We start from the raw sequence: 8662 nt of genomic DNA on the forward strand, positions 1-8662 counted from the left end.
AAAGACATTCACTCTCACTCATATTACCTTTTGAAAATCATTTTTGTGAGAGTAATCTTAGTGTTTTCTCCACGCATTTTCTTTGATAAACATTTTGTGGAGAAATCCTTTTATTACTTGTAAATCTTGCACATCCATTGCAAAATTCTAAGGCTCACTTGTGTTTTGCTTACAAAAATCTTTTTGTGTCAAAACCCTAGTTTCCCTTTAACACTACTTGAAAAATTATTTTGGGAAAATTTCATGGGAGTACCTTGAGCATATGTTTTATATGTATCATCTTTGCTTAGAAGGTTTCTCATAATTTTGACAAAATTATTTCATACTCTCGTGCTTTAATTAGAAAATATTTTTGAGAGAAAATCACACATACTCACCTGAGCATTAAATTCATATCATATGTGAGTGCATTAAAGCTTTAAATTTGTACATCCCTACTTATTTCAGAAGCATTTATTTTGTACAAATATTTTATTATTGTTGTTGTTCTATTCCCGGCATGTGGTCGAAAGAGGATTGCATTGGTCTGTAACGTGCATCAGATTGACTCAGACTCGGTTAGGAGAGTTTCGGATAGGCTTAGATCCGGTTAAGAAAGTCTCATATTGATTCAAACCCAGTTAGGAGAACTAGGAGTACCATCCTGTAAGATGTACTGGTTATGGCTCAGCTCCGAAATTTGAGTTGGAGAGTGTCCGCCCCGTAAGGATAGTGCAAGTGGCATCGCTCAGCTCGGTTAAAGAGAGCATTTAGTGTATCCTTGAGCTGCGGCTTAAGGCGAGGACGCAAGCAAGTTTGGTTAAACCCTAATAACATATTTAATGTCTAATCTTTAAATTTTTGCATTTTAATTTTTCGCTCATGTATGTTTGATTATTTATTACTTTGATTGTTTTACATACATGTCTATAGTTTAAATATTATGAATACTTGGTAAATAATGAGATTGTCATATTTGTTTAAATATCTGTTCAGTTAATTATTTGTGATATTACTGAATGCATAGAAAGACCCTAAATTGAATAATACTGATTGTGGAATGAACCTAACTTAGGTAAAAAAAATTTAAATACCCAATTCACCATACTTTTGGGAATACACCAATTCCATCAATTTTTTTTTATCAAATAACATTAAATTAGGTGAGTTTTAATTTTAGCTTTTGAAAGTACAATTTTCAAAAGTCGAGAAATTGGGGTAAAAAAAAATTTGGTTGAAATCATTCTATTCTACTTGTATTATGTTTTAAATATTATAAAATTTACAATTTAACAATTTTCAATTACTTTACCAAACATTAAAAAATATTTAATTTATCTTTCCAAAAGTAATTTTACCCCAAATAAATAGTTCTTTATTAAATATTTTTTTACAGCAAATATTATGTCATACATATTAAAAAAATTATCTTTCAAAATAAAATTAAAAAGGGAATTGAATAATTTCTTAATCATTTTTTGAAATATATATAATTCTTTGTGAATTACCATATTAGAGATTCTATAAAGGACATTATTCTTATTGCTTTTAACTTTGGGTAATACACATTGTCTTTATGTTATTATTATTTTTTTAAAAGAATGATTTACAACTGGATGTCATATCTTTTGCAATGAAATAATCAATATATATATATATATATATATAAAATTTACATTTCCTAAAATGTCTATTTAATAGGTTATAAATACACTGTAAGTAGCCTATGATTATGAAATATGTATTCTATAATATTACTTTTCCTTAGAAAAAAACAAAATGTTTTAACAGGTTAGCATGTGCATTTGTACATTCAAATTGTAAATCCAAGAATAAGCATATAAATAAATTTGAAGAATTAAAAATAGTATTAAATAAAAGACCTATATTAAAAAAAATTTTAAATATTATTGATCACTTATTCAATCGTGTATGTTGTCCTGTATATAAAAGGTGCAATTTGATATCTAATAAAAAAATTTTCTTAATTTTAAGCTTATTTATAAAATGATTATGCTTATATGACTGTATCCTAAGTATATAATATTATAGTTGATAAAAAAATAATTATTACAACCAAACACGAACATAAATATACAAATACAAAGAGGTTTCTACGATCTAGATTAATAGCAACAAAAATAAAAAAGAAAGAGATCTAAAGATCTTTTCCCTAAAATTCTTCTTCTTCGTCTTTAGTCCATTTATATCATTCTGGAAGTTCGTAGCATTAAACTCCAAGTTATTGCTTCCTCTCCGCCAATAGTATTTAAGTTTATTTAAGCAAAAATACATGTGCACTATGCAACAATACTTCTATTGTTATCTTTTGAGCTCTTATCAAATAAATTAATTTGCATAATGCATAAAATAATAGCATCTTTAAGAATATATCAAATAAAACACTTTATTTTCATACATGAAATTTCGATTGCATGATATGAGAAAATAAATGATAGAAGTTGTAGACACCCCCCCCCCCCGGGTCCATTTTGTCCAGGGATTATATAACAAAAATTGAGTAAATTTTATTTTTATTTCATAAAATGATAAAGTACAAGAAAAAAAATACAGGGAAATTAAATCTTTTACATTGAAAAGAAAAAAAAAAGGAAAAAGAAAAAAAAAGGTAGGATTCTCCAATTCCATGTTGGCACCTGCACATACGCACAAAAGTGTAATAGTTAGGAAATCAAAAATAAAAACTAATTGATATGTTTGATCATCTTAAATTGGATAATCAATTTGATTAAACAATTTGTTTTAAGTTTATTCCCTTAATGACAGGATAGCTCTTAAGCTAATTTTTCAACTTGCTGGAGTAAGGGGTCTAAGGCACGAGATCATTTATATATGACATGGTAGACTAGGATAACAATATGAAGCTTGTCCCATAACTCCTCCTTATATGTCAGAAATTGGGATTGTTGTTTCTCCTTGTACTTGATAGTCCACTCCAACTCTTGCATGTGAATTTTTTGAGTTGTTATATCCACTTTGCCCATAGAAGTTTGCCCTCGCTTCCCATAGCTTCTTTCATAAGTTTTGGTACAAGTCCACGAGAGTGAATTTTCCTTTCTAAATCTTCCACCTTGGATGCCTTTTTTAGGGGTGTATTCAAGTTGAGTTGACATAATAAAATACTCGAAATCGTCTTGACTCAAAAATTTTAGGCTCGAAACTCAACTCAAGCTTGATCAATTTCATAAATGTTAAACTAGAACTAGATGTTGACTTTTGAGTATGATCTCTGTTTTGATGCTGACAAAACACATGTATCTTATGTGTGTATTTAGTGCTTAAACATGTTAATTCAACACACACATAAGGAAACTATAGATGGATGCCAGAAGGAACTCAAAGAATACATTATTTGAAGTATTCTATGAATCAAAAGAGCAAAGAAGAAGAAGACATTTATTATGTCATTAATGCATTTTAGTTTATATTTGGTATGTAATAATGCATATCTTGCATGATATGATATTAAGATCAAAATGACCATAGACAGACCCTAGGGTACCCAACTCTTTCATGAAAAATCCTTTTCATAAAAACTAAAATCATACAAAAAGGATTTAAATCATTTTAGGTCAAAATTAGATAGAAATTAGGTTTTTAACTGTCCTCGATCGACTTACCCTTCATGTTTTAAAACATCTCAGCTGTCTGAACTTGTCTGGAGGGCAAAATTGTATTTTCGGTCATGTTTGGCCGACCGACCCCAAATTGAATTAAAATGTCCAGTCGACCGGCCTTGCGTATCTAGCCTCTTATCCAAGCTTAGTCGACCTATCATTTTTTTGACAAAATGCCCTCTGCTGACTGACCCTAAAGAATCGGCAAACCTGCTTAAGCCTCAACTGACCGAACCTACGAAGGTTTGGAAAGTTGCCTAGGCTAGCCAACCGACATCTTCTATAGCCGACTGAACCTCTTTTAAAATTTAAATTTCTTGTGTGAGGTCAACCGACCAGCGCTAGCACCGGTCGACCCAACCTCTTGAGTTCATGTTATTTTCCAACGCTAATCACGTTTAATTTTTTAATTAAACAATTATAAAAATACCAAGCATGTCCCCAAAGGTTAATTTTTTTATAAATTTATATATACCCCCTTCATATCTTTGATTACCAACTTTAATTAGCCAATTTTTCTCTCAAATATTTTGGGCTAGTTATTTAATCAAAGTTCCCCCAAACTCCTTTTTATTGCAAAAATCTTTTGTTGGAGCAAAATTTTTACACTCTCCTACTCTCTTTTACTTATTTTTTTGATAATCCTTTTGGAAAGGGAGCATTTATTTTAAGGCATGTATTTTCTTTAAGCATTTATTCTCACTTGTTCATTCGTTTTTGAAAATCAGTTTTGAGAGCATGCTTTGAGTGTATCCCATATTATTTCTTTAATAAATATTTATTAGAAAAATTCTACGTAGCTTGCGAATCTTTGCACATCTATTGCAAGATTCAAAAGCTCATATAGTATTTATTATACAAATATTGTTGAGCTTATAGCCTAACTTCTCCAAACATTCTTTATTGCAAAAATCTTTATTGGAGAACACATTTATCACATTCAGATCTTTGAAGTGCTCATTTAGCTCACATCAAAGAACATATATATATATATATATATATATATATATTCATATATATTTTATTTGTGCAAAAATTATTTGAAGACAAAATTCCTAGTGAAAAGTAAGGTGACCTCTCAAGACGGCCAGGGGGGGGGTGTGAATTGGGTTTCTTAAAATTTCTTTGCTTACTTTATATTAAAGATTCTTAAGTTGAATTTTTAATCTCACCAATATATACTTTCACCATTTACCAATAACCACAATACTATTAATAATTAATCAAGTTTAACTAATATTCAATTTAAAGTTTAAACCTTTTAATTTTGATACTCAGCTGATTAAATTTCAAAAATTAGATTAGAATAGTTTAGAAATAAAACTCAAATTTTAAATTCAAAACTCATAAATTATTCCTTTACTTCAATCAATATAATTTTCATATATTCAGTTTTTGAAAACTTTTAGTTTAAAAAACTTTGTAGCTGTTTTGATATTCAAAATCAGAACTTTAATGATTTTATCAAACCAAATAATTAGCTAGTGTATGCTGAATTTAATATGCTTCAGAATCAGAATTTCAGCACTCCCAAAAAGTTTAGTAAGATATAAAAATCATACACACATTTAATATCCTTGCAGAATTTAAAGAAAGTAGGGAAGAAGAGCTTGAAACTAGACTTTTACAAGGTTCGGCTTGCAGCCTACGTCCTTGCCCCATGCAACCACTGTGAGGATTTCAACTTTTTATTAGGCTAAGTTACACCTCTCTCCTTCTCACCCGACCATGGTCCATTTGTCCTTATCTGATTTGAATTTTTTTTAAAGCAAGAGACCCTATGGATTATCTATAGGGGTTAGGACATTGAATTGGCTACAAGTTAAGATTGGGACAAGATTAACGAGCCTCAAGCCGCTACCCAACCTTTTAGAGAATGTTGCACCCTATGACTAATCCTGACTACTAAGGAAGGGCTATGTGATCATGTAATTCCTGTTTGAGCAGGTCCTTCCTTTTCTTTCTTAACCACCCATACCATTTTTCTTCCTTTTTTCTTTGAGGGGTTAGGAGTTAATGATTCTTTGGCTTTCCATACTTGCTTCGGTTTCACACATTTTCTTTTAAACGGGTAGTCAAATTTTGTGTGCCCCTTCTTTTTACATAAGATGCATGTGGTGTGAGTGTATGGACAAGAGGAGGTACTGGCATAGTGTTTCGATTCTTTTACAAAGTGCCCCATGTATAGGTTCTTTCTCTTCTTATTATCAATCCCATTATAACCTATACCTTCTTTGTCTAAGGTCATCTTTTGTGCACCTAGTAGTTTATCAAAGTTCTCCTTGCCTCTAGTGAATGTATAGATGATTTTAGATTGGTATTCTATTTTTTTCTCTAGGTCTTGAATTTTTGAGTTTTCCAAATTTTTGCAAACATTTTGAAGTTTTAAGAGCTCTTTAGACATATTGTTTGCATTTCTTTCAAGATCTGCAATCAGGTATTCTTTATTGTCATCATTAGAAATTTTAGATTTCAAAATAGTTAACTCATTTTCCAATGATTCATTCTTGCTTTCTAGGCTATTAATTTTCAAAATATTTTCTCTTTCAGCAAGAACTTTAGAGTCATATTTTTTCATGCATGCTTCATACTTGTTTTCCAAAGCATAATATTTATTGTTACATTTAACAAGTAACCTATGAGTCTTAAGATATTCAATTTGCAATTCCTCATAAGTAGGCATGCACTCACTATCACTACTATCATATGATTCACAATCAGACATATCATTCAAATCAGCATAAGAATCATTTTCAGATTTGTCTACTAAAATAGAAGGAACAGAGATAACCTCATCATTAGTAAAAGCAACAAAGACCTGGTTACCTCCCTCAAGATCAGTGGAGCCTGAATCGCATGGAGAGATGACTCCCTTTTGCATGGATGCACCATATCTCCACTCAAGTTCGTCCCAAATCTGCTTAGCACTACTACAAGCCATAACCGCATATAAAACATTAGAATCTAACGCATGCAGTAAGGTATTCATGGCATCAAAGTTTACCTGTACTAAGTCCCTATCATGATCATTCATTTCAAACTCAGATTTAGGAACATCAGTACACCCAATAGACTTCATAGACACATAATCACCCTGATCAATGACTTTCCAAAATTTCAAATTTAAAGCTTTTAAATAAACAGTCATTCTAAATTTCCATATAGCATAATCAATACCACAAAATACAGGTGGGTGTGTGACTAATCTTCCCTCACAGGAAGGGGATGCACTAACACGAACCATCATGATCTTTTACAAAATAACTTCTCAGTCTAAGTAACGAGGCTCTGATACCAATTGATAGTTATAGTACAATCCCCAAAAGGGGGGGGGGTGAATTGGGTATTTAAAAATTGTTACCTAGGTCTACAGATTTTGACGACAATGTAATTTGGCCTAGGATCAGTCTATGCAACCATCATACAAACATACATGTGTGGTAAATGTAAGTTGCGGAAATGTAAATAATACGCACGATATGTTATCGAGATTCGACCAACAGTGTCTACGTCCCCGCCTTGGCCACACCAGCATAAGGATTACCACTATAATGCTCACTTAAATGGGTGGAGCAGCACCTATACAAACCAGGTCAATTCAAGGGGCTGACCTCAAACGACACGCCTTAACAGGATGGTGCACCTAGCTTTCCTAACCGGGTCTAAGCCAATCCAAGACTATTCCACAGGGCTAGTCTCCCTCTTCAGGCCTATGCCTAGAATACAACTAATGTGTATAAATTGTTTGTACACGTAAATGTGCTTCAACACAAGCAGATGTGTGCACCAATATAGCTCAGTCAATAATGCAAGCACGAATGATATGTAAATTTGCTTAATGCTCTAATGTGTGCTAAACACTCTATCACGTATATATATTTTCATTCCAATTCTAGAGTGTATATCTAAGCAGGATTTGAAACACACTATTTGAATATCACAGAATCAGATCAAGGTTTCAAATATGATAAGCAAGATAAATCAAACAAACTCAACAGGATATTTCAATGTATAAAGCACAATGGAGTTGTTTGAAAGACTAGCTTTGTAAAGGATTTTTGCACACAAAATCTAAGTTTAGGTAACTTGCAATAATGATGCAAGAACCAAAACCCTTAAAGTTTTTCCACACTAGATTTATCAAATGAAATCAGTGGAAAAACTTAAATGCTAAACTCTCAAAGAAAATCAATCAATTAAGTAATCCAAGTGAGAGTTCAAGCAAGGTAGGTTAAGCACAATAGCCTTGAAATACTCACAATGCTTAAGAGAATCACGAATGAGAAATATGTGAGTGCTTGAAAGAATGAATATTTGGCTAATATAGGGTTTTGAGAGTTGAGAGAGTTTTGCCCTAATCAAGTTTGCTAATCCTTTCTAATTAAGACAAATGAACTGGTATATATAGGCAAGGAGGATTTTTTAACCATTGGGGACACAATGGGTATTATTAGAATTGTGTAAAAGACCATTAAGGAAATTAACCTAGTTTACCCCATTTAAAAATAGGTAAAAAATTATTTTAACCGGCGAGGTTCGGGTGCCCGAACAGACACAATCAGGAAATCAACTTTAAGAGGTTCGGGTGCTTGAGTTGAGGTTCAGTTGGCTAAAACAATGTCAGTAGCCAAATTTTCGAGGTTTGGGTGCTCGAAGCAAAGTTCGGTTAACCGAACCAGGTAGTTCGGTCGCCCGAGCCTCTATTTGAACGTAAATAGTCGGTCGCCCGAGTAGTTGGAAAGTGCTTTAAAAAGCATTTGGGGGCTTGAGGAAGATATGTTCAAAAGAGGTTTGGTTGCCCGAAGCTAAGTCAATATGTTGACTTTTTTCGGTCGCCCGAGCCGCTTTACACGGCATGGGTTCGGTCGGCCGAACCCTCTTAACCTATTCAATTTTAAGTCCATTGTTTGGCCATTTGTAATTCCCCTGATATGAAGATGATAATGGGGACCTTTGTGCATTTGTTTAGTGACCTAGGTTTTGTGTAGGCACCTAAAGTCTAACTATGGTCGTTTTTTAGCATACCTACCTGCATGATGCAACTT

The sequence above is a fragment of the Malania oleifera genome, chromosome 6 (assembly GCF_029873635.1).
Source record: "Malania oleifera isolate guangnan ecotype guangnan chromosome 6, ASM2987363v1, whole genome shotgun sequence".
In the NCBI taxonomy this organism is placed as follows: domain Eukaryota; kingdom Viridiplantae; phylum Streptophyta; class Magnoliopsida; order Santalales; family Ximeniaceae; genus Malania; species Malania oleifera.